Source organism: Mauremys mutica, chromosome 1 (assembly GCF_020497125.1).
Source record: "Mauremys mutica isolate MM-2020 ecotype Southern chromosome 1, ASM2049712v1, whole genome shotgun sequence".
In the NCBI taxonomy this organism is placed as follows: domain Eukaryota; kingdom Metazoa; phylum Chordata; order Testudines; family Geoemydidae; genus Mauremys; species Mauremys mutica.
This window is the reverse complement of record NC_059072.1, coordinates 216,289,519-216,317,166: the sequence shown is the minus strand read 5'-3', so window position 1 is coordinate 216,317,166 and position 27,648 is coordinate 216,289,519. Positions and strand designations below refer to the sequence as shown.

The window sequence follows — 27,648 nt, the reverse complement described above, 5'->3', positions numbered from 1 at the left end:
AGGGAGCTGTATTTGGCAACAATTTCAGTGCCAGATTCCTTCTAATCATTCAGCTGGTTGGCAGTTTAGAATGTGCCTGAATTCTAATAACTAAGCAGAGACTACTTATCAGTAGAATTGCTTTGATTCTCCTTTCAATGGGGATTTCGAGGAAGTGAAGGATGTTACATCCCATCTACTCTACTGACACTAGGAAGACTGCTTTATACAATGCAAGGCAACTCATTGTCGTGCATTAAGGGGAACATGTTTTTCCTAGCATAGTAAGTCACAAAGATCACTTTACCAGGCAAGACTCTTTTTATGACTGACATTTTTTTCCTTCAATCTTTTAAATTTAGGGGGGGGGGGAATACTTCAAGTTTCTCTGCAAGGCAACACTACTGAACTTTCAGTGATGTGATGTGCTACAAAGGTGCATGAAACAACAAGCAGCTTTCCAAAAAAATCTAGCATTTCAGGTGGCAAAGAATTTATTTTGGGAGCTGGGTTACTGTCCTACATACTCCCTTATCCCCTGAAGAAATTTTAATTTAGAACAATTGAGATTATTTCATTCACATCTATAATTATTATTTGTACTCATTTAAATCTGGTTGTGCCTGCAATGTACTGGGTGCTATACAAACATAAAAGGAGGCATGGTCTCTGGCCCAAAGATTACCATTTAAATTACTACATAACTATTACTATTAGCTGACTCTATGGCAGAGCACTGCAGAATGTTTTGCTTTTTCTGCCTCCAAGACTAGCACTGTTAAGTGATCTCTCAGTGTTGGTCATACATGATCTCTCAGTTTGAGGTAGTTCCGTGGCATGCTTCTGCATTGCACTCTAGTGCATACATGCCCTAGGGAAAGGAGACAGTCATTTCTGCTATCCCAAACAAAAATGGAAAATTGCATTATTTGAAGGTATGAGCTCTCCTCTCCTACTACTGATATGAAAAAAAAATACTTGCTGCTGTTTTTAGGATTGCCCCACCCTAAATTTTAATAACAAAATGATACTTGCTGAGCAGAAATTAATTCACTATTGCCAGAAAATAAAAATGAATGTCCATGTCCATTCAAGGGTGTATATATATATATATATATATATGGAAATAATAATATAGTAATCTGTATATATAGGAAAACATATACTGAAGAGAGAGAGAGAGAGAGACAGAAACAGAAAAGAAGAGAAAAAGAGAGTGTACATAACTCACAGTGGAATACTATTTTTATCTACGATGATTCACAACTCAGAGAAGGGACAACAACATATGAGAGATGAAGTCTTAAGTGAGTTCTGTATTCCTTCACCTCACAAATGATCAGTAACAAGAAGTACTATATCACTATTACGTACAGCTCATGCTAGTCTTTCAATAATTGCGATTTTGTATCGTTACTGGCAATTCACAAATATTAAAAAAAATGTGGAAGTACAGCAATTTTTCCTTTACTTCCTTTGCCCAATATATTTCTGTGGCTGTGAGATAGTTACCTAGGTAACAGCTATGGGGTGTAATTTAATTGGATGTGTTATCAGATTGTTTGTCGCAGTTTTGAATGGAGTGGTATGTGTGCATGAGAGAGAGAAACAGGGGAAAAAATACATGATAAGCAACTTAAAGTGCCAAATCCTAGACCCACCAACAACAGGGCCAAGATTTGGTCCTAAGTGTTTTCTAAGGTATTCTATATATTTAATTATTTATTTAAAATTGAGTTATGTATCAACGTGGTACAAGTAGTTTATTCAAATGTTCATGTTAGTAGAAATTCATTTATTACATTTTATATTAGTATATATTATAAATACATTTCTACTAATCAACTTGATGAAACAATGTACATACTGAAGTTATTACCAATGATTGTCACTATCTATATATTCATTTGTGCTACTGTATGTTGTAACAGTTGGGGCCTAGCAGGCCTATTCTAGTTCTGAGACTAATTGTGGGAAAGTGTTCAATCACCTGTAATAACAAATATTGATGGGAAAAGGTAACAAATGTCCAACTCAGCCTGTTACATAACAGCTTGTTATAAAAATTAGTAGAAGGGGAAAACAGAAAGACTGAGCTAGTCTAAACAAAAAGCCTTTACTAATATAACTCATGGATTGTGTTGATACCATATCTAGTAAACAAGAAGGGACTGGAAGCTAATGGACCACAGTTGGCATGTTGGAAGTTAGGCCTAATTGATGGACAAAATAGTGAGAGAATTGCCACAATTCTTTTTGGGGCCCTGACGCAAAAGTTTTTGGGGGTTGGTGTGTTTGCGCGCGCATCAGGCCTCCTCTCCACTCTAGGAACTTTGCCCTTCACCTGTGGATCCTGAAGTCACTGCATCATCATGAAGCCCAAATCTCAGCACACTGGCGGGGACAATTAACTTTCACTACTGCACCAGTGGAGAGTCCAGATGGAGACACATGAGAACCTCCTCTGTCCCTCCTTTTGTGTGTATTCCTTTCTGCCCCACTATTTTTCCTCCTGTCCTGTCTCTCTTAGTGTTCCTTTTGATCTTGAAGTCAAGTGTACCACATAGCACCAGCATGAGACAGCCGATCCAGCTCTGCCCAACCTGAGAGAGACCGATAAAGGATGAGCGACCAGACCAATCAGATTACGTCCCACACCAGGAGACAAACCCAGGATAACTTCTGTCATGGCTGATCTGCCAACCCAGAGCATCTGTCTGTGACTGATCTGACACTCAGAATCCTGATAATATCAACAAAAGCCCTATTTCCCTCCACCTTCACTATCCTGTCTCCTCTCCCCTTTAGGTCAGTGTAACGGGATACACTCACCTCTGGTGAGCACCCCCTTGGCCTGCACTCACTCTCTCAGATGGTCCCTGCTCCGGGGTAGAGCAGCGCCCCAGCACTCCCTCCTTGGAGACAATGTCTTCACCCTCTTGCCTGCATCTGCATCTCTAATGACTGCATCTGTAATTTTCACTCCATGCATCTGAAAAATTGGTTTTTTACCCATGAAAGCTTATGCTCAAATAAATCTGTTTGTCTTTAAGGTGCCACCAGACTCGTCGTTTTTGTGGATACAGACTAACATGGCTACCCCCTGATACTTCACCCTTTTGGGGCTTCCTGGCTACAGCCCTCCAGCTGGGCCACTATAGTTCAGTTCCTCCTTCTGGGGTGCGCCTCGCTGTCCAAGCCACTTCCCCCCATGGCTAATGGGGGCTGGGGTGATCCTGGTCCTACCCACTACCCCAGGCCCCAGCCCAGGGACCCTGTAAAATAGCAGCTGCCTGATGTGCCCCTTTATCTAAGTCGCTGCTTCTCTAATTCCCTGGGTCACTTCCCCACAGCCCTGTGCTGTCTTCACCCTTACCCTGATGGAGTCCCTGTAATCATTGCAGGGCTTCTTCTCTCTCTCCCTGGCTTCTGGCAGCATTACCTCATCTGAGGTCCTGTAGCTCTGTCAGCCAGCCAGCCACACACCATCCACACTCCTACAGCTCCATCAAGGAACTGAACTCCCTCTGAAGCTCTTCTTATCCTAGGTGGTTGGGCCATGAGTGGCTGTGTCCACAAAGGGTGACCAGACAGCTAGGACAGGGCTTGGGAGTAATAGGACAAAGCCCCAAATATTGGGACTGTCCCTATAAAATCAGGACATCTGGTCACCCAAGTCTCATACATCCACTCTACATCCCCACAACAGCCCTGGGGCAGCCTGCACCCAAACCCCTCATCCCCTGCCCCAGCCCTGAGCCCATCCCCCCCACACACCCCAACCCTCTGCCCCAACCCTTAGCCCCCTCCCGCACCCCAAACCCCTCATTTCCAGCCCCACCACATGAATTTTGTTATGGGCACAAATATGGAGGTGATGTGTCATTCCCCACATGGACATAAAAAATTAGAGGGAACACTAATCCTCTCCACTGCCCTTTTTTGGGGCCGGGTGTGACAGGGCCACGAGGCCTCCAGCAGGGGTCCTCAAAGGGTCTGGTATACCCTGTCACAGTCAGTCTGTTTGTCAAAAAACAGGAAATGTGACCATCCTTCATATCTCGGAACTTACCAATAAAACTAACCCTTCCCCCCTTATTTTGTCAGACAAAATAAGACTCTGACATCATCTTTTTTAAAAGGAATTTTGATAGACACTAGTTGTTTTCTATAATCTTTCAATTTCAGTTCTGAAGTGCTTTATAACTTGTTTGAGCTCCTTGTCTCTTGTGCATCTTAAATAATAAATCCCTAAACTTTAGCATTAATTTCTCAGTGTGTTTGCCATACAACTAAGCAAACCTCAAACATTGTTTAAGCCTGTTTATATTGGACAGTTTCAGAATCATATTAACACCTTTGACTTGTTGGGCCCATACATTCTATAGAAATTAATACAACAGCATCAGTAGGGTACAAATAGTTTACTCAAAGGTAATGTTACAAGAAATTTTAAAATAGTTCCAATTAGCATGAGAAGAGACTTTTTTAAAAAAAGTGATTCAACAATGTTAGTGTTGGCAGAAATGTAGTTATACTAATAAACTTAATGAAAGAATGTACGTATTGAAGCTATTACCAGTTAGTGTGGCTATCTATTTTTAGTACAGAGATACTATTATGGATGCAAATGATGTAAAATAAATTGATCTGATATCCGTACCAGATGGCTGAAGGCATTATTTCACAAATTCACAAATGTAAATTCCTGTTCTGAGAACACCAGTTGTTATTCCTTTTGATTGCATGTTTTAAGAGAAAAGAGGTGAGAATGCAAGTATTTGATAGAGTACAATATAAGTTACTACTTTTGTCAAAGTTACTAACCTTTTTATTTACCATATTTTATTAACCATAATAAAAAACCATAATTCATAAACAGTACTGAAAATAAATGGCTACATGATAGCCATTCAAACCTGAGAAAAATAATATCATGCATATATAATGTATTGAAACATAAAAATCACGTAGGGTTTTGTCTACATGGTACTGAAGACTAGCCTACAGGGGAGTGAATTAGAAACCATATTCAAGACTGCCCCCTTTAGTTTAATCCTTAGGATTCATCCTGCCTCCTTTCCCCAAAAGAGGAAGTTAAACAAGGGATACCTTTGAAAACATAAGGACTACCCCTTTTTCCTCTAAGCTAATAGGGTGTTCTCTGTTATCTCCAATACTCATATTTAGCTCTGTGAGTTGGCACTTCTGAGCCTCTCACCTGCTCTAGATGCAAGGCAAAATTACACACTCTTATAGACATCCAGCAGCTTTCAAATTTCTGTCCTTATTTCTTATTAACAGAACACTAGGCCTCAAGGGTGTTGCCAGGAAATGAAAACAAACTCCCCATCCCCCACCCGAAAATTTGTCAGTCTTGAATAAAGGGAAACATCTCTTCCTGATTTCCAGTGCTGTATATTGGTCAGACCCATAGCATCTTTGTTTCCAAGTTGAAATGATGCCTCCAGGCAGGGAGAGTGGAGCATGCCCTAAAGCCTTTATATATAACAAATTGGGGATGGGTAGAGACCAGAACCAATGAAGGTCTCCCTTTCCCCTCCTGCTTGGTCAATGGATGGTAGAGGGAAGTGGAGAATCCTCTCCTCCTCCGCAGCCTCTCTTCTCAGCCCAGGCATAATCTCCACATGCTCTGGACTGAAGAGTCAGGAAGGTTCCAGAGGAGCCAACTCTCCCTTCCCAGGAGCCCACAGGTTGTCTATCTTCTACTGGTCCAATCTAGCATATGTCCCTCCCTCCCTCCCAACCTCCCCTGAGTGCAGGTGAGGGAAGGGATTTTCATATAAATCAGGTAATCAGGTCATTGGGCTTCGATCCAGATGTATACGAAAACATGCATTTTCTATATGTGAAAATTTAGAGAATGGTCTGAGGCCAGCTGAAAATTTGGCCTTGAGGTCTAAATTTAACACAAAAGAGCAACGAAGTAAAAGTTAGCCTTCAAAATCTAGATTTACATCAAGTGATTAACAAAAACAACAGTACAAAGTCAGAATTCTAACACTAATTTAATTTAAAGTTGAAAAAAATACCAAGAAAACTATATTACACAGAATTAGTGTGGTTATAGTTGGGAGTGTTGACAACATAAAAATATCACCCTTTCACTCACATACATATTGTACTGTGGTGTGGGCAAGACCGTGTTCTCAGCATCTTCCATGACTGGATTTTAATTCCTCCAAGGTGCATTGGGGTGATGGGCAAAGGGAATCAGTGGAGCAGTGGTTTAACTATTATATTATACAACCATAGGAGCAAAATTGTAGGTTTTCACAGAATAGGCAATTGTGTGTGGGATCAGTTTATTTCTATTTATTTTCCACCTGAATATCATCTCCACTGCCTCTTATTATATAAAAAAGTAGAACAATGAAGTGATGGAAAAGGGATGAGCCTTCAGGCAAGCTAACAAGCAAGGCATTTTTTCTGCCCAAGGTTTGCCTTCTTCTCCCACCTCCAAGTGTTTCATAAGAGGTGAATAAAACGGGGAGATCTCGTTCACTGTCATTATCCCATCTCAGTTTTTCCCTGCTGATGGTGAATAATACAGTAATATACTTTTAGAAAAAGAGCTAATGATAGAAATGTGCACTGTAAATGAAAGAGTTACTGCTTTTTTGTTTGTTTGTTGTATGTGTTGTGTTGTGACAAATACAGGTAAGGATCAGTGATAGGGTATTTTCACTACAAAGAAACAAAAAGGGAAAAAACCCTCTATAATTAGTTTTCACCTAAGTTTGTGCACTATTTTTGAATCTGTGGACATAGAAAAGGCCATCCAGTTTCTCTTTGTTCATCTAAATTCTGATTACTATTAGATAGCCTATAAGACACTGATTATGAAGGAATCAAAAGACAGCAGTTGGGGTTCCTGCAATTTTCTTTTTAATTGAAATAAAAATGGATTTTCACAGCCTCTAGCTTCATTGATCATAAAAGTATCTTGAAAAAAGTACACCTTGAATAATAATAAGTTTGTAGCATTAAGCATGAGATTTTGAAGGAGCTGATCTGTTTTGTTACAGACTCACTGTTGAGAAAAAGAGGAATTTAAAGCTATTATTTAAATACATCAGTTCACATTGACTTGAATACAATCAACATTGGATTTTTATTTTCACATCTGGAAGAGACTTTGCAAATCTGACAAGGAGCTATGATTTATGAACTCTAACCAATTTAAGGGTATTTTTAAAGGACACAATGAAAGCTTTTAAGTCTAAAAACATAACGTGCTAAAACTGATATACCCCCAGTTTTAAAATTCCCCATTTGATTATTAAAATTTAAGGCCCCAGCTTAGCAAAGTCAGTGGGACTAACATACATGCTTAAATGTTTTGCTAAGTCAGGACCAAAAAGAGGAATCTGGAATAGTACTAATGGATCTAAAAGTATAAAAGGAGACAAATCTGAAATCCTTACTGAATTTTTACTCAGTCCTTATCCAATCAAGAGAACAATTTAGTTCAATTGCTCTCCCACCTGGGTGTACATGAGCAAAGTAGCAAACACTATGGAATGTACAGTATGTAAAGTATCTGTTTATAGAGCTGGTCAAACTTTTTTTTGATGGAGCAGTTGTCCTGTCAGAAAATGCAGTTTCATCTAAATCAAAATATTTTGTGAGAACGTCACTTTCAATGAAATTTTTGATGGGAAAAAGTCAAAACATTTCATTTACATACAGTAAAAATGTTTCAATTAATTTAGTTGAAATATTAACATAAATTTTAATTAACATAATTTATTTTCTGATCTGGGGGTCATAGTGGATCACAAGCTAAATATGAGTCAACAGTGTAGCTGTTGCAGAAAATGCAAACATCATTATGGGATATATTAGCAGGAATATATTAGCCAATATTCTATTGGCCATCTTAATTATCACTTCAAAAAGTTTTTTTTCCTCCTGCTGATAAGAGCTCATCTCAATTGATTAGACTTTTCCTGTTGTTATGCATACTTCCACCTTTTCATGTTCTCTGTATGTATAAATATCTCCTGTCTGTGTGTTCCATTCTATGCATCCGAAGAAGTGAGCTGTAGCTCACGAAAGCTCATGCTACAATACATTTGTTAGTCTTTAAGGTGCCACAAGTACTCCTGTTCTTTTTGCGGATACAGACTAACACGGCTGCTACTCTGAAACCTGTCATTAGCAGGAGTGTTGTAAGCAAGACACAAGAATTAAATCTTCAGCTCTACTCCGCACTGATTAGGAGTATTGTGTCAAGTTCTGGGCACCACATTTCAGGAAAGATGTGGACATATTGGAGACAGTCCAGAGAAGAGCAACAAAAATGATTAAAGGTCAAGAAAACATGACCTATGAGGGAAGATTGAAAAAATTGGGTTTGTTTAGTCTGGAGAAGAGAAGACTGAGGGGACATGATAACAGTTCTCACATACATAAAAGGTTGGTACAAGATGGAGGGAGAAAAATTGTTCTTAACCTCTGAGGCTAGGACAAGAAGCAATGGGCTTAAATTGCAGCCAGGGTGGTTTAGGTTGGACATTAGGAAAAACTTCCTGTCAGAGTAGTTATGCAGTTGTGGAATCACCATCACTGGGGATTTTTAAGAGCAGGTTGGACAAACACCTGTCAGGGATGGTCTAGATAATATTTAGTCCTGCCTTAAGTACAGGGGACTGGAGTAGATGACCTCTCAAGGTCCCTTCCAGTTCTGATTCTATGATTCAATATTTTAATATTTAACTAATAAAGTTTAATATTTTTATTATACTGTTTCAACATTGATACAAGCTGATTTGATGGTCCCTGATAAAACATTTTCATACATTTTGTTCTGTGGGAAATTTTGAAATTTTAGCTTTTCATTCCAATTTGCAACAAACAAATTTAGATGTTGGAATTTCTCACAGAACAGAAATTTATGAAGTCAACAAGCTCTATTTGTTCATGTTTTTCCCCCCAGGCATGACAAGATGCTATGTATTTGCGGTTGTGGTCCTTCTCAACAGACTAAGATGATTATTGATAGGGAGTGATAGAAGTTCAAAGAATGTTAGTTGAAAAATAAAAGTACAAAATTGGAAGGAGAAAGTCAGGTCTAAATTTTAGTGAAAATTTAGTTATTGTTTGAGTATATTACCAACAATAGAGTCTTGTGGACTTAAAAAAAAATCCAAACTGTATTTATTTCTCACCTTCTGCAGTATTATTATTTTAATTACGGTAGCATTTAGATGCCCCAACTGAGATTAGAAGTCCATTTTGCTAAGCACTGTTCAAGCATAGATTTAAAAAAAACAGTCCATAATTTAGAGTTTGCAATCTAAATAGACAAGACAGACAAAGTCTGGGAGAAATGCTATTTTTAAAACAGCTTTTCTAATTCCTACATGTCTGCTGAACACAACCAAAGATTACTGGGGATTTGGTATTTACAGTCAGAACAGAAAAGGTGCAAATTCAGGCTTTGTCCACATTTGGAGCTCAGAGTGTGACTCCCAGCTTGTGTGGGAGTGACCCATACTCACGCTAGCTCTCATCAAGCTAATGTGTTAAAACCAGGGGCGGCTCTAGACATTTCGCCGCCCCAAGCAGGGCGGCATGCCGCGGGAGGCACTCTTCCTGTGCCTACAATACCCGGCACCCATGAGCGCAGTAATAGCGTAGGGGCAATAGTACGGATTGCAGTGAGTGGCAGCATGGGCTAACTACCCCAAGTACAAACCCATGGAGTCCGAGTATTTGGAGAGGGCGAACCTGTGCTGGTGCTGCCAATGCTACTATGACTATTACTAGTTTTAACCAGGGGCGGCTCCAGACCCCAGCACGCCAAGCGCACTCGCTGGTCCCGCGGCTCCGGTGGACCTCCTGCAGGCATGCCTGCGGGAGGTCCACTGGAGCCGCCTGCCGCCCTCTCGACGACCGGCAGAGCGTCCCCTGCGGCATGCCGCCCCAAGCACGCGCTTGGCGTGCTGGGGTCTGGAGCCGCCCCTGGTTAAAACTAGTAACAGTCATAGTAGCACTGGCAGCACCAGCACAGGTTTGCCCTCTCCAAGTACTCGGACTCCATGGGTTTGTACTTGGGGTAGTTAGCCCATGCTGCCACTCACTGCAATCTGTACTATTGCCCCTACGCTATTACTGCGCTCATGGGTGCCGGGTATTGTAGGCACAGGAAGGGGCTGACATGTCTCCACCCATGCTCCACCCCCAGACCCATCCCACCTGCTGTTCCCTGTGTGCCAGAGGCTGGGGCAGGCAGGCCGGGGGCCGTGGTGCATATCCGGGGCCGCGCCATGCCACATGTCCTCCCAGCACTGGGGCCATGCTGCCCGCCCAGCACACCAGCCACGCTGGAGGTGGGGCCACTCCACCTGTCCAGCGTTGGGGTGGGGCCACTCCAGCCGACCCTACCTGCTCGCCTGGGGCGCCTTTGGTCAGGGGTGGGGGGGGCGAGCCAGGGGTCGGGCCAGGAAGCACTGCCTGGCTCTCCAGCGCTCCGGGGCTGGAGAGGCTGAGGCCACACTGCCCAGCACTCCAGGGCTTGGGGGGCAGAGTGTCTGCTGGCACTAGCCTGGGGCAGGGGTCAGCAGCTATAGTGGGGCAGGGCTGGGGGTGCTGGGCAGGGGCCAGCGGCCACAGTGCCAGGCCAGAGAGAGTTGAACTCAAGTGCTCTACGGACAGTTTGAGCTACAAACAAGCACAGCATAACAAATTCACAACAGAGAGAGGTGATAGTTAGAAAATAAGGAAAGCAGGGGAGCACCAAATAGCTGCAAGAGGAAGGACTCCAAGACTTCTTAAAAAGGACACTAGTCTAAACATAGCTTGACTCAGGAGAGCTCAGATCTCTGGCTTTAGTTGGACATAGGGTCTAGCACAGGCAGAAGCTGTGGACTCAGCAATAAGGGTAAAGGGAACTTGAGGCTGAGGGAGGAACAGAAAAAAGTTACAGTTATATAAACTATGTTTATACTTATATTCTCCTCAGGAACAACACAGTCACAAATCATTTCTAGAGGAGAGGTAGAAAACTTGCTCCAAGCAGTAAATAATCCACTCAAAATCAAACAATCCTGAGTTATCCATGTCCACTCTTCATAGTCTGCCTGATCACAGCTATATCCTCTTCAGAATGATCCTGAATAAAAATCAGCTACAACCATCTGAAACTGCCCATTTTTAATTAGCAACATTTATGGTTAATCAATTAATGATAATTATAATGCAGATAATCTGAATTTGCCTGTATTGGTAAAATGTCAGGCATTCATTCACGTGTTAACATGGTGAAAATGAACTGTTTTTATAATTCCCATATCTGCTGATGGAAACAGCTCATTTCAGACACATTAACTGAAAGAAATACATTGTACAAACTTGAATGAATCCTAAAATAGTACTGTAAATATCTGAATAGCAGCACGAAAGTTGTTAATTAGAATCAGTTATTGTTAACCACAATACTTGAACCAAGCAAACTGGCTACACTTTAATACTTAACTCCTTATCATAAATACAGTATTTCTTTTTAACCTGGTAAACACATAAATTGGGAAAGGAACTATAAAACAAAGAAAGATACAAGTCATTTTTCAAGGAAATTACAAAATGTGAAATTTATTTCATACTACAGCACACAGTAATACCAACTGACTGCTGGTGCCACATAAATGTTTGCTGATCTTTTCTATTTTTTCTCAAGAGGTTTTGACACATGCATGCAATGCCATAGGCTAAGTCTTTGATCTTTGCAAAAACTTTTAAGAGCATATTAACTGGTTAGCCATATCCTTTTCAATACAAAAACACATTTTTCCCATTTAATTAAAATTAGCTTTGCAAACAATTTTAAGTATATCAATAGTAAATCTTATTGGTTTTGAAATTTCAAAATTATTCATATTTAGTTACATGCCTGTTATTACAATTACTTAGAATCATAAATGCTTGGTTGCTGCCAATTACAGTTTGTATGCAAACTGTCCTTGTACTGCCACAACCTACAGAAATTCAAAAGTAATTTTATTTAATATAACTGTTCCTAGGTTAATTCAGGAATTCCTAACATACCTAACATATGTCAAACTGAGCTCATTTTGCATTGCACAAGATGACTATCCCATATGTTTTTTTAATTTGAATTTTCAAAAATCTGTAGTTTGCAGAGACAGGGAAGCTGCACTGCAGGTCTTGGAGGACATTTCTGTGCCTTACCTCATCTTGTTAGTGAGCATAGTTGCATACCCCTTTATTTTTCCCTACAAAGCACCATCTGACAAACATGGTGGAGCTAGAAATAAATGACATTAGCAAAACAGGCTGAAAAGGTGAAGACTGAGGGAAACAATAACTGATTTGGTAAAACATGACACAGAAGATGCTTCTAACAATCAGTCTCAGCCTAACAGACATAAAGGGCTGACTTCCGGCTCAAACTTCTAGTCTCTCTGTTTAAGAACAATGTAAGCAATACTGCTCGTCAGGCAGATAAATCTCCATTGGAAATTAAGCTCTAGAAAAATAACTCTGAAAACTGAGGTTAATTTCTGCCTCACTGCATTACCTATTGCTCAGGGGAGGAATCTATTCCTTATATTCTATATTGTGAGGATCTCAATGAAAGTGACTCTTGCGCTATGCTGGCAAAATCTAAATGTTAAGGTTAGCTTTCCCAAGTCTAGATGGGTTCACCCAAGAGATTCTGGATATTCATTCTTGGGATTGAGTGAGCGAGAACATATTTTAGATGTCAAGTCCCCAGTGTTAAATCAGATGTGTTAGCTATTATGAATGCTTGTTTGTTTTATGCCTACTACTACTATTAATGTGCATTGTTTCTATAGATGAATTAATATTTTCTTTCCTTGTTTTGAAAACAATACAAAAATGTAAAAAGAATGTGTACAATAATGTTTAACTATCTCATAAAGAACAGAAATGTACTCTTCAGTCCATCACAATGCCCCAGGTTAAAATACTGGTTATGCATATTGTTTTTCTCTCTTTCATCATCTCCAGAATTTATTTACATTTCTCTGCTAAAAAACCCAGAAGAGAAAATGGTGAATTCACATCTATTTGAGAACCAGTCTGCTTTTCATCTACTGTATGGTGCTATATGACACATATACCAATATGTATTCATCATATTATTCAAGAAAAATATTATTGTGCTAAAAAGTATTACAAATTGAGGACTTTGAATTTCTTTTAACCAACATGATGAGGTTTTTCTTATTAGACAAAATTATACATTAATACTCTTCTTAAATGACCACTACAAACTCAGAAAATAGATCAACAGATTTTACTGATACAAACAAAAAGAATGGTGGGGAATGAGCTCAAAATGTGATTCCTTAAACTCATTTGTCTTTCATGTACAATGTAGTGATGCCTGCTATTTCTTGCTACTTGTACTGTACTTTCACAAAATAATGTACTTGAGACACTAACAATCTGAAATACACTGAAAAGATTAGCACAAATAACTAAACCTATGAATCTTTTCTGTTATGTGTGAAATGATAATTCTATGAATATCATTATTTCTATTTGATTTCATCACTATAGGTGCATCATTTATAGCCACCCATCAACTATTAAGCAGCCTGAGAATTCCAGTGCTGATTAGGTTAGAGACTGTAAAGAAAATCAGATGGTAACAAGCCTGAAAAAGGCTCAGCTTTTCCTACACCTGTAAATGTTACAGCAAATATTTGGTGTTTTCAGGAGCAGACTACTTTGACCCTCCATAATTTGCATCAGTCATGCTACGCAATGGTAAAATGCAAGGAGAAAAAAAGATTGATGTATATGCAAATTTCTTAACCTAACAATTTTATTTCTTCAGGTCTCTCTCTGAAATTTAGACAGTCGTACAATTCACCCTCTGTTAGAAGATGGAACGAAGCAAGGTTTTCATGTGATGTCACCGCCTATATAAGATGGGATCAATGGTTAGTTTTAATCAATTACTTTTAAGGTCAATAATTAAAATGCATTAATAAAAATTTTTGAGGGAAAATAGAACAAAAAGCAGTTTTAGTGCCAACAGCAGCAAAAAACAAGGTGCAGTGTCTGATCTGGAATTAAAGGATGCGGGGGGGGGGGGGAAGAAGGGAAATAGTAACAAAATAAGCTCATCCCACTGACTCCCAGAGGAGAATTGGGTGCCTTACTCCCCCCAGCACTTCTGAAAATCTCACCCACAGAGACTATTTTTATTACTATTACTGCTGCTGCCATTCCATGCATTTCCAAATGGAACATCACAAGTAGTATTTGGATAGCAGAAAAACTTTAAAAAACCAAGATTGCAATGTGCAAGATCCACCTATCCAGAGACACCATCTGCATTGGTTGTTGTATCAAGGGTGTGGCAGTGAAGATTCCCACATGCTGCCTTACATAGTTCTGTGCCAGAGAGACCTCTATTAGCTGTCATTAGAGAGAGACATCTCAGTAAAGGAGAAGATGGCCATTGTCGACCTGCATTCTTCCATGTAAGGAGACCAGGGAAGTGAAGTTGTAAGCAAGAATGGTACTGGCCTTTCACTTCAAATAGAGTTTGTAAAGAACTTGGGAGATAACTGCATTAATTTTATGAATCGTATGTGTGGGTGGGTGGGTGGGGAGGGGGGTATTGTGTTGCTGGCAAAAGGGTTAAATCAAACAGTTAGTTCTGGCCTAAAGACAACAGCTGAAGATGGCCCCAATTGCAGGTACCCAAACACACTGTATAGGTATTAATTCCTTTGAAGTTTACCTTGCTAATGTGGAATGAGGGTTGTGGCTTTTCCCACAGGAGGGGTAAGGTCCCAGTTTGTGTCCTCAGGGGGGTTCATGCAGGAATTCTTAAATGAAGAGCTTGAAAGTGATTAAAAGCTCAGGCTCTGGGAAGGCAGAGGATCTGCACAGATGCAGACTGTAACTTGGGGATGGAGGGCAGGTACCAAGACTAAATTGGGCCCAACCTAACCCTGCAAGGAAAGCAAATGTTTAGGTGAGATAATATAGGAATAAGCCTTTTGTTGTTTTACCATCTTTGCTCTCTTTTGGTTATGTTCCTTTTGAAAAAAATTAATAATACTCAGTTTTGAACAAGCTTTTCTCAGATTCACAGAGGGAAGTCTAAGCAGGGGCCAAAGCCCAGCAGAACCTGCTGAGGACACTGCTGCTGAAGAGGAGACTGGGTCCCTAGATCACGGTCCAACAGCAGGGTGAATTGCAGGATTCCACCCTGGGAGCAGTACAAGAGTGGACCTGTCACTTGGAAAGGGTGACCATATAGAGACTGAGTGAGGGATCAACAGTACAGCTGACCCTGGAACCCTGAGAGAGAGTGGCAGAAAGGTGGAATGCTGAATGTGACAATGGTTTTAGCATTAAAAAAAGTATTGTACAAGGAAAAGTGGCTTGTGTTCTTTTTAGGCAACAGAGTGAGAGACGACAGATAAGGAAAATGAGATATGATCATCACTAAAAGCAGCTGGTACATCGGTGTAGAGAAACAAAGCTAGAATCAAGAAAGCTGTAAAGATCCTAGCAGGTGGACCTGCTGTGTGTGGATAACCAGCAAAGGATTGTGGACTGGATCTCAGTGGGAGCAGGGGAGAATGGACCCTCTCACTGGAAGGTCTCTGGGATGATGAGATGTCAGAGGAAAGCATGGATAAAAACATCCAGAGCATATGCAGCAGCAAGAGCAGCACTTGGGCTTCAGCCCAACCATAATCCCCAAATTAGGCCTTGGAATGGCAGAACTGTAGCCTGAGGTGGAAAAACTGCAGCTGAAGAAAAGAAAGCTGGAGCTAGAAGACAAAGAAACTTGCTGACCAGGTAATCTCAAACAGCAACATCGGGAACAGGAAGAGACAGGGAAGGAGAGACAGTATGAACTGCAACTTGTGCAGCTGAGGAACCAGAGACCCAGTGAAAGGGGATAGAAGATAAGATGACAACTTCGCAAGGGGCACAGATGCTAAATTGCTGTCTCAAGTAAAGAAGGGGGAAGATATAGATGCTATCACAGATCTAGTCAAGCTCCCTCTCTTGGACACTCACCAGAATGCTGTGAGGGAATCCACCTCATTGGTTTCCATGTACTTGAAGCCTCCTGAGTCTGAACAGAGTCCAGGCACTACCCGTGGTGGGATCTCAAAGCACACTCCCAGGGTGCAGATCCTCTGTCTAGTACTCAGTTCTGAGAGCTGAGGCCTCCACATTCCAACTGCCTAACACCTGGGACCAGTGCTGGCCACTCAGAGTCCCCCATAGCTTGAACACATCCTATCCCACAACTCCAGCTGTGCGGGCACTCTAGGTTTACAGCTTCTGAGGAATATGATAGTGATAGTCAACAGACACACAACAAGACTTGGCACAGGATTTCCCCCCCCGCCCCCGCCAAAAAAGTTGCTCTTTACCTAACAGCACAAGAGAGACACAGATTAGACAAAATAATAAACTCACTTATACTCATTTTGACTCCAGAGATTCCAGGCGAAAAGGGACCATTATGATCATCTAGTCTGAACTCCTGTATAATACAGGCTATAGAACTTCCCCAAAATAATTCCTAGATCATATATTTCAAAAAACATCCAATGTTGATTTAGAAATTGTCAGTGATGGAGAATCCACCACAACAGCTAGTAACTTGTTCCACTAGTTAATTGCTCTGTTAAAAAAATTACATGTTATTTTCAATCTGAATTTGTCTAGTTTCAACTTCCAGCAATTGGATGCGTTATACCTTTCTCTGCTAGACTGAAGAGCCCAATATCAAATATTTATTCCCATGTAGGTACTTATAACTTTTGTTAAATTAAATAGACTGAACTCCTTGAGTCTATGATTATACAACATGTTTTCTTATCATCTAATCATTCTCATGGCTCTTCTCTGAACTCTCTCCATTTTCTAAATATCCTTCTTGAATAGTGGATACAAGAACTGAACAAAGTATTCCAGCAGTGGTCAGACCATTGCCAAATATAAAGTTAAAATATCCCTTCTGCTCCTATGGGAGATTTCCTTCTTTATGCATCCAGGGATCTCATTAGACCTGTTGTTGGCCACAGTATTGCTCTGGAAGCTCACATTCAGCTGAGTATTCACCACAACCCTCAAATCTTTTTCAGACTCACTGCATGCCAGGATAAAGTCCACCATCCTTTAAGTATGACCTACATTCTTTATTCCCTAGATGTATATAATTACATTTAGCTGTATTAAAACATACATTTTGATTGTCTAGCTTTAAAAGCAATCCTTGCTCTGTTTGTATCAGTGATTTGTCCTCTTCGTTATTTGCCACTCCTCCAATTTGTGTATTATCTGCATACTTTATCAGTGATGAGTTTATGTTTTCTTCTAGGTAACTGATAAAAGTGTTAAATAGCATATGGTCACAAACAGATCCCTGTGGAGCCTCATAGAAATGCACCCACTCAATGGTCATTCCTTGTTTACAATAACATGCTGAGACCTATCAGTTAGCCAGCTTTTAATGTGTGCCATGTTCATCTTACATTGTTCTAGTATTTTATTCAAAACGTTGAACAATACCAATCAAGAACTTTACAGAAGACTAAAAGTATATTACATCAACCAAATTTGTGAACTCATAAAAAAGATATCAAGGTAACCAGTTAGACAAAATCTATTTTCTATAAACCTATGTTGACATGCATTAATTATCAGAGGGGTAGCCATGTTAGTCTGGTTCTGTAAAAGCAGCAAAGAATCCTGTGGCACCTTATAGACTAACAGACGTTTTGCAGCATGAGCTTTCGTGGGTGAATACCCACTTCTTCGGATGCAAGACATCTGAAGAAGTGGGTATTCACCCACGAAAGCTCATGCTGCAAAACGTCTGTTAGTCTATAAGGTGCCACAGGATTCTTTGATGCATTAATTATATTACTCTCCTTTAATTCTTTATTAATCAAATACTGTATCATTCATTTCATTATCTTGCCTGGGATTAATGTCAGATTGACAGGTCTGTAATGGGGCCAATGGGGGCTGCTGGAAGCGGCGGCCAGTAAGTCCCTTGGTCCGCACTGCTTCCAGCAGCTCCCATCGGCCTGGAGCAGTGAATCACGGCCAGTGGGAGCTGCGATCGGGCAGACCTGCGGACAGGGCAGGTAAACAAACCAGCGCGGCCCACCAGGGGCTTTCCCCACACAAGCAGTGACCCCAGTTTGAGAAACACTGCCCTAGCACAATCAAATAGTACCTTCAATCTTTCAAGTCCTGCCAGTCTGTCAACACACCAAATACAGCTCTGGCATTTCTCACCACACTCCAACGATCTGGTACAGCTCCAGCACCTCATTTAGGCTCTTAAGAATGGCTCCAGTGTCTCTCACCACTCCTCACACAAGCCGTTCTAGCTGGGGTCCTTTTCTGCCTTGCTTACATCCCAAGTACGATTCCAGCTGGTGCCTAGAGACATCAGTGCGCTCACTCCTCCATCATTCCCCAGGCTTCCACCCTCTCTCTGGATTCAGCTCTCCAGCTCAGAGAGCCAGCAGGCATCTCCCTCTGCTGCTCTCAGCCTTCAAACTCTCTGTCCTGGGGAAGTTTGAAGGTGATACCACCCACAGTCCATGTCCATGCGTTTTCCTTTCACACCCTGATCTGGCTTCACTGCTCACTCTGAAGTAAGAGTGAGCAGCGGAGAAACTATTATTGCTCCCTCCTTCCAGGCCATCCCCTACCTGAAGCTCTCAACCCAGCTTTCCTCTTCCTCTGAGCTCTCACCCTCTCTGGGTTCTGAACTGTCTCTTGCCTCCGGGCTCTCACATTTATAACTCCTAGGGGCATCCCTCCTCATTATGCCCCACTAGGGTGGAACAGGAGTGCTGGACCCAATTTCATTTAAGGGAGCAGCTACCCTATTACAGAAAGGTGTGAACAATCAAGAACCATTTCCACTTTCTGGTATATTAATCTACCAGGAATGCTATCCAGTTGACAAGAAGAGAAGTTTTCTTGGCCAACAATTCTGAATCCACCTGGAGGTACTCCCAGCATCTCCTCCTCGCCATCCCTGAAGCCCCAAATTCTACCAACAATACCTCTCCTTTGCCACTCATAACACCTTTCTCTCCTTGACCCTAATACCTCCTGCAGCCCTCCTTTCCCCTGCCTTCTGACAGGGACTTCACACTGTTCACAATCACTCAAAGTGACCTTTGCCCCTACAGCAACCAACACCTCCTCTTATCTTCACATGGAACTCTAGCCCCTCCAGCATTGCCTCCTGCCTACTTCTCCCCTCAGCACCTGCCTCTCCCTCAGCAGCTGCACATCAGATACCTAAGAGTTTGCCTTTACTCCTCTGCTCCTATTTAACTCCTCCCTTCTCATCTCTGATGATGTTTTGTCTCTCCTGATCTACTGATGATTCTGGACCCTCTCCCACTCCCTACTCCCTCCCACTTGTTCCTCTTTCCATTCACTATCCCCTCACCATTTTCTCTCCCTCCCCTTCTCTACTCCCAGACCCTCTCTTTACACTTACTGCTCTTTCCCTGTGAGAGGGTAGATCCAGCATGCAAAAGTGAGTGCATATGCATTAGATAGATGGAGAGAGAGTGCCCACACCCATTTATGCTTTCACTCCACTCTTCACGTAGACATGTTCACTCTATCTCTTTACACCCATATCTCCTCCTCCCCACACCTCAATTAACATAAATTCAGGAAATTGCATCTGGTATTTCAAAATTGTCCAAGGGAGGATTCCTATACCCTCCTCAATTTTATATTTGGTGTTGCCTCTCTGCATCTCCCTCATTCTGTATGACTAGCAAAGACCCTGGTATTTCAAGAAAATACCGAGTAACGGATTATATGGGTTTCAAATGAAAACATGCAAATTGTACACAATTTGACTAAATATTGCTTATACAGAGCATACGTAAGATGCAGCTGCAGCACAATCCTGTTTACATTCTTGATGAGTAGAGTTTACAGTGAAAAAGCTCAATGAAACATGGGGCACCTTATCGCCTCATCAGCAGTCCCCTTCCAGCCTCTCTTGTGTACAATAGTAAACAATTTTAAATGAAATACACATTCTATTTCCTGTGGGCCCTCTCCCACATACATACCACATAGGAAACTTGCTCCAGGCGTACTGGGTTGGGTCAGCATGTCACTACCTGCCCGCCCATATGGGGACCACCACCAGTGTTGTGTATTTGGTTGTGAGGGTTTTTGTTGCTATGGCAACTGAGTTAGATTATTATGGGTTAGCTCAGCCGGTTTCAACCAGCTGAGTGAGCTCTCTGTATATCTGTAAATAAAATGGAGGTTTTGGTTAGCTGCCTGCTCTCTGGCCTCAAGTGATTGCTTCCTACACCGGCTGCCCCAAGGATATAACACTGGCGACGAGGATGGGATTCGGTGCTGCTCCAGTAACAGAAGGAAGTAGAAGTTAAGGTAAAGAACAAACAAACAAAAAAAGCTGCTTGTTTGCACTGACTGTGAAAGTGAAACTAAAAATCATGGCTACTCTGACCAGGCCCCTGGAGCCTTTTGATGAGAACACAGAGCAGTGGCATGTGTATACTGAGCGTTTTGAGCTTTTTGGTATTGCAAATGACATTACAGAAGCGAAGAAGGTGCCAATATTCTTAACTGTTGTAGGGGCTAAAACCTACTCTCTGCTACGCAGCTTACTACACTCTGTTAGCCTGAGACTAAATCTTACAGTGACATTGTGGAAATCCTGGGGTCTCATTTCTCCCCAAAACCACTGGTAATTGCTGAAAGATATAGGTTCCACAAAAGAGACCAAAAGGAAGATGAAACAGTTGTACAATTTGTAGCCATTTTAAAAAAGCTAGCAGAACACTGTGAATTTAAAGAGATGTTAAATGATGCCCTGCGTGACAGGTTAGTGTGTGGCCTCTGCAGTGAAGCTATACGGAAGCGCCTACTGACAGAGGCTCAGCTTACATTACAGAAGGCTGTTGATATTGCTGTCTCCATGGAACTGGCTACAAGGGAGGCACAATACATCGGTGCATCCCCTAGGGTGCAAAAAGTGTCACAAGAACTGACCCACAAAACGGTGCAGAGTCAAGAATGTTACCGCTGTGGTAAGCTGGGTCACCAAGCATCAGAATGCTGGTGTAAGGACCTGGTGTGTCGACACTGTGGCAAAAAGGGACACATTGAGTATGCCTATAAACAAAAGAAAAAGAGGCCTGTGGTCTGGCCGACAAAAAGAGGAACCTTGCATACCCTAGAGCAGACCCAGGATGATCAAGGTGACACCTCCTCACAAGAGGAAGTGCCACTGCATGTTTTGTCTTTGGCAGCGGGCTCACATGAATACTGGGTAACCCCTTTATTGGAGGGCAAACCTATACGCATGGAACTAGACACCGGTGCAGCTGTCTCGCTGGTTCCTGAGACTGTGTATAAGGAAAAGCTACAGCATCTTCCACTTAAGGCAACAAAAACTGTTCTGAAGACGTATACAGGTGAAGCTGTGCCCATGTTGGGCACTATTGATGTTAAGGTGGAGCTCAATGGACAGGCGGCTAAATTGCCACTGTTTGTGGTGAGAGGTGACTACCCAGCCTTAATGGGTAGGTCTTGGCTTGGGAAGATTCAGCTGAACTGGGCAGAAGTGCACCGGATGACTAAAGAAGAAACCAGTCTAACCCCTATTCTAAGGAAACATGCTGCTGTTTTTGGAGATGATTTGGGAAGTATGAAGGGAATCACTGTGACATTGAACATTAAACCTGACAGTCCACCAAAATATCTGAAAGCCCGAACTGTGCCATATGCCATCAGGCCAAAAGTTGAAGCAGACCTGGAGCGCCTGGTCACCAATGGAGTCCTAATACCAGTTACCCATAGCTCATGGGCCACTCCTATCGTTCCAATCGTGAAGAAAGATGGCTCTCTCCGGATTTGCGGTGATTTTAAAGTCACTGTCAACCCAGTGTTGTGTGCAGAGCAATACCCGCTTCCCCGCATCGATGACCTCTTCGCAGGCCTGGCTGGAGGACAAAAGTTCAGTAAGATTGATCTGAGTCAAGCATATTTACAGATGCACGTCGATGAAAAGTCCCAAGAGCTGTTGACTATTGTGACTCATAAGGGGCTTTATCGATACTGTCGCCTACCCTTCGGAATAACATCTGCTCCCGCCCTGTTCCAGAGGGCTATGGACCAGATCTTGTGTGGCTTGTCAGGAGTTCAGTGCTATCTGGATGATATCCTGGTCACTGGAAGAAATGAAGAGGATCACTTAAAGAATTTAGAGGCTACCCTACAAAGACTGGAAGAGTATGGCCTACGAGTTCGCAAAGACAAGTGTGAATTCTTCAAGCCCTCTGTTGAATATTTGGGACACATCATTGATTCTGCATGTCTTCATAAGGCCCCTGCAAAAGTTAAAGCTATTGTGGAGGCTCCCCCACCTCGAAATGTAAGCCAGCTGCGCTCGTTTCTAGGACTCCTGAACTATTATGGAAAGTTCATCTCACAGTTAGCCACACTGCTAAAACCACTTCATGAGCTCCTTGGGCAGAACAAGGCCTGGAAGTGGACTGAAGCCTGTGATGTTGCGTTTAACAAAGCTAAGGATGCATTGCTAAATTCTGAAGTTCTAACGCACTTTGATCCATCCTTACCACTGCAATTGGCCTGCGATGCCTCCCCTTATGGAGTGGGAGCAGTCGTGTCACATATTATGCCTTCAGGAGAAGAGAGACCTATTGCTTTTGCTTCACGCACTCTAAGCAAAGCAGAAACTAACTACGCCCAAATCGAACGTGAGGCATTAGGAATTGTTTTTGGAATTCGGAAGTTTCATCAGTACCTGTTTGGGTGAAAATTTACTCTTCTCACAGACCATCGACCTCTGACATCAATTTTTGGACCCTACACAGGCATTCCCCCATTAGCTGCTAGTCGTATGCAACGTTGGGCATTGTTACTTTCAGCACACACATATGAAATCAAATATCGGAAATCCACTCTGCACGGCAATGCAGATGGCCTCTCAAGGTTGCCTTTGCCGGTCAAACACCAAGATAGTGCCCAAAAGGAAATCTTCTACTTTGAACAGGTAGAGAATACACCCATCACTGCTACTCAGATAAAGAAGGCAACTCGCGTTGACCCAGTATTGTCCCACGTTATGGACCTGGTGATGCATGGAAAATCTCGACAAACCTCTCCGGTCTCATCCGACCTTGTTCCCTACATGTCCAAGCAGACGGAGTTATCGGTCCAATCTGGTTGTTTGTTGTTGGGGAGACGTGTCATTATTCCACCACCACTGAGATCACAGATGTTAGAACAGCTACATTCCGGTCACTGTGGAATAGTGCGCATGAAGGAAATTGCACAAAGCTATTTTTGGTGGCCTGGACTGGACAGCGCTATTGAAGAGAAGGCAAAAGCTTGTATGTCATGTCAGGGTGTGAGGAATGCACCCCAGCGGGCACCCCTACACCCATGGGACTGGCCTGAAAACCCGTGGCAACGTATTCACGTTGACTTTGCTGGCCCCCTTGAAGGAAGCATGTTCTTCGTGGCAATAGATGCCCATTCTAAATGGCCAGAAGTCTCTATAATGCAGTCCACTTCTGCAGAGAGTACTATCCAAAAACTACGAGGACTCTTTAGTCGTTTTGGTCTGCCAGAACAACTTGTGAGCAACAACGGACCGCAGTTCGTTTATCAGGAGTTTCAAAATTTTATGAAGGCAAATGGGATACACCACATCACGTCAGCACCATATCATCCGTCCACCAACGGATTAGCTGAAAGATTTGTGCAGACAATGAAAAACGCTTTGAAATCAGCAAGGGGACAACACTCCATTCAAAAGCGTCTGGATACCTTTTTACTTTCCTACAGAAACACACCTCATGCTACGACCCATGCATCTCCGGCCTTTCTAATGATGGGACGACAGCTGCGCACTTGCTTTGATCTGCTGAAACCTTCTGAACCCCGACAAATTGTGCAACATCAGCAGCAATATCAAGTCATCAGACGGGCACCCAGAGCAAAAGACCGAACCATTAGCCCGGGACAGCCAGTTTTGGCTCGGAATTATACTTCCAGAGCTAAATGGGTTCCGGCCACAGTCATCACTCAAACAGGACCTGTTTCCTACACAGTCCGGACTGCAGAGAATCTTACCTGGCGGCGACATGTAGATCAGCTGTTGCCAGGTCATGCCAGTCCTCAGGACCCATCTGCAGTTGAGGAGTCTGACTTCACCTCTTCTGGTGAGGGATCGAATCACGAGTCACCTGTTTCTGACTGTTCTCCTCCATTACTGCCGGCGGCTGAGATACCCCTTTGCCCAGCACGAGCTGATACCACCTCCTCACCTGTTCGTGCTGCGGACCCTGAGCCCCTAGTGCTTTCGGGTGCAATAACACCAGAAGTTCGCCGTAATCCACCTAGAGTCAGAAGGCCTCCTCATCGGCTGGATCTTTAGCTAGGGCGAACCCACGGTTATGGGGCAAAATAATCCCCAGGGTTTAGCCGGGAATGGAGGCAGTCTACCCTCCTCCTCTAGTCTAGTGTGTGTTTTATTTAGGGGATGTTCTTATTAGCGGGGGAGGAATATGTTGTGTATTTGGTTGTCATGGTTTTTGTTGCTATGGCAACTGAGTTAGATTATTATGGGTTAGCTCAGCCGGTTTCAACCAGCTGAGTGAGCTCTCTGTATATCTGTAAATAAAATGGAGGTTTTGGTTAGCTGCCTGCTCTCTGGCCTCAAGTGATTGCTTCCTACACCGGCTGCCCCAAGGATATAACAACCAGCACCAGTAGGTCTCTTCCAGGTGCCTCATTTCTTAAAACCATATCCCCCTCAGAAAGGCTCCCAGTCAGCCCAGCAGGGAGAAAGAAAGAGTTAACCTCATAGCTTCTTACATGACTGTTGCCTTTCTAAAGCCAGTTCCCTCCGCCACAAACAGCAGCATTTGCTTATTACAGCCTTAGCCACACTCACACTCTTCTTCCTCCTATACATATTTAAATTTGAACTAAATAAATAATTCCAAAATAGATGGGAGATACAGAATAATTAAACAGATTTCATTAAAATGTACAACAATGATATAATAAAATGGCATCAGGAAAGAAAAACACATTTCAGATGACAAAAGAGTTTTATCCAAATTAAATTAACAATTAATTAATAGTATACATTCCTAAAATGTCACAGTAATCTATAATAACCAATATTGATGAGAAAAGGTACGATAGAGACAGCAAGACTAAATGAGTCTAAATGAAAGGGTCTACTGATAGGTTCCAAGGACTGTGTTAAAATCATGCTTGGTAAAAACAGAAAATGTAGAACTGGAAATTAATGAACCAAAATGAGTGTCACATATTAGGCCTAACTGGTGGGCAAAATAAAGTAGAAATGGGCTATTCCACCCCTCACTCCCTTTTTGGGTCCTTAGAGAAGAACAGATGGAGGTTACGGGAGTGAGCTTCACCATCAAGGCTGCCACCCCCTTGTTTCCTGGGACCCCAGACCTTCTTCATTCTGATCCTGAGGGATGTCCTGACCAGATAGGGTCAGACAGAGGGATCCAAATGATATTGCCATCTCTGCCAACTCTAGCTGAATTCCAGCCACCACCTGAGATGAAATGGGATTGGATTTTAAAAACATCAACAACAGCAGTTCCAGCTAACTTCAACTCTTTTCTGCAAAATTACAGTTATTACCATCTTTAAGGCCACCTAAGAGACTGTCAAAAAAAAGGAGGGTTTCCTTTTAAAACTTTCTTCAGCTAAAGGAAAGGGGAACAAAAAATGTCGTTAAAATGAAAGTCTTACTTAACACTTTACTTTTCAAATATTTCAACTATGTTTCCTTCTTTTCTGTATCTTTCATAAAAGATTAAGGATTTTTAATAGTGTTTGTGCCATGGTCTTGAGCAGGCTGAGGTCTCTGTATACCAAGCTCTCAACACTGTTTAACACTGTTTAACATTGGACAGAGATTAGATTATGTTAACACATTGGGCCCATTTATTCCACTTAAATTAATATAACAGGACTCTTGAAATAGCAGTTTGAATACAAACATTGACAGTGAGGCAACGGCTGAATAACTGTGGAATGGCTGAGTGTGGGACAACAGACACACAGAGGAGGAGGAGGAGAATATAAAGGAGTCAGAACTTTGGTCTCCAGGTATTCATGAACTAAATAGAATAAAACCCTGTAGACTTTGAACAATTATAAATTTTGCTGATCAAGGGTTTTTTAAATTTTTTTGCAACATCAAATGGAATAAAATAAGAAAGCAAAGCACTTAATGGTTAACTATAACTTTATAACTATGAGGATGCTTTAAACTCCCCTTCCCCCAACCAAAAAATCAAATAAATGTTTAATCAATCATGCCACAAGATTGGTACTTCAAGTCCCAGCTCATGGTGTTTAGATTTCAACATTCAATCATTCCAACAAAAGAAAATCAAGCTAGATGCCTAGAAAATTTCAATATATAAAACTTTTTTTTTGGCAATTTAGAAATGCATACAGCATCTGAACAAAGCTGGTCAATGTTTCCTTTGGAGTCTTGAATGAAAATCCTCATTAAAATCTTAAAGTAGCCATTCCTGACATCTATCAGAAACCAGCATTTAGTAAAGAATTCAATTTAAGAAAATGTAATTTTGTATTTATAGAAAGACCATTTACAATATCCTGTACACCATCTGTGACAGCTTATTACACTCCAGCATGAGGCTGGGGCAGTAAACTGATCCTAATCTTTTCATGGGGAAAAATGAAATGACTGGTAACAGTCACACTTCACATATTGAAGCTACATACTCAACTGCACACAGCTAGACAATATCTGTTTGGATGAGACTACTCCCTGCTTTTAACACTTATTCATTTTTAAAGCACAAAATCATCACAGTATTTAAAAAAAAGCTTATTAAAGCAGTACTACATGGAATGTTATAATAATAAAGGGTTTAGTCTGTATACACATTAAGACCAATGACTCTCATGTTCTCATTATTAAAACTAGGTCATTGTTAAAAATTTGCTGGCGGTGGTATTTGTTGGCATGAATAATAAGAGCATCGCTGCCAGAATTTGCAAGTCACAATAGACTAGGCACACAGAAAACATTATGAATGATGGTAACACTTTCAAGTGGTTAGGGAGCTCACTGTAATGTTACTAAATATGCCCTCCAACCGATGCTAAATTTAGTATCAACTGAACTTATTTGGCATCAAGCCAGTTAGTTCTCACAGAGCTAGAAAGTAAAGGTGTTTTAAGTTCAGCAGAGTATGCTACTAGCAATACTGAACTGCTCTGCTGATTCTTTGGAAGGCTGCATTGTGAACAAAATGTCAAAATATGCTGGTGTTAGTGAAAAGAATACAAGGAAAAGACCATCAAACTGCCTTTTCTGGAGCTCCTGTGGTCTCCCAGGTTCATGTACTGGCAAAAATGCCAATGAAAAGTCAATATGCAAATTCAAATATTCAAGCTTATAATTCTCTTTCAGGATCCTGTTCTGAAAATACTTTATGAGAAAACGTACACACATGCATCCGACGAAGTGGGTATTCACCCACGAAAGCTCATGCTCCAATACGTCTGCTAGTGTATAAG

General features: G+C 41.8%; 1 protein-coding gene and 1 long non-coding RNA gene across 18 annotated transcripts in view; one reads left to right on the top strand and one right to left on the bottom strand.

Moving 5' to 3' along the window:
* Window positions 1-27,648, bottom strand: part of DMD (dystrophin) — a 2,044,659-nt gene that overhangs the window by 887,400 nt on the left and 1,129,611 nt on the right. The gene's annotated exons all lie outside the window — the stretch shown is intronic.
* On the top strand, window positions 91-15,334 carry LOC123362455. The gene is made up of 3 exons (XR_006576456.1): window positions 91-263; window positions 13,835-13,940; window positions 15,099-15,334. It is a non-coding gene; the product is annotated as an uncharacterized LOC123362455 (long non-coding RNA).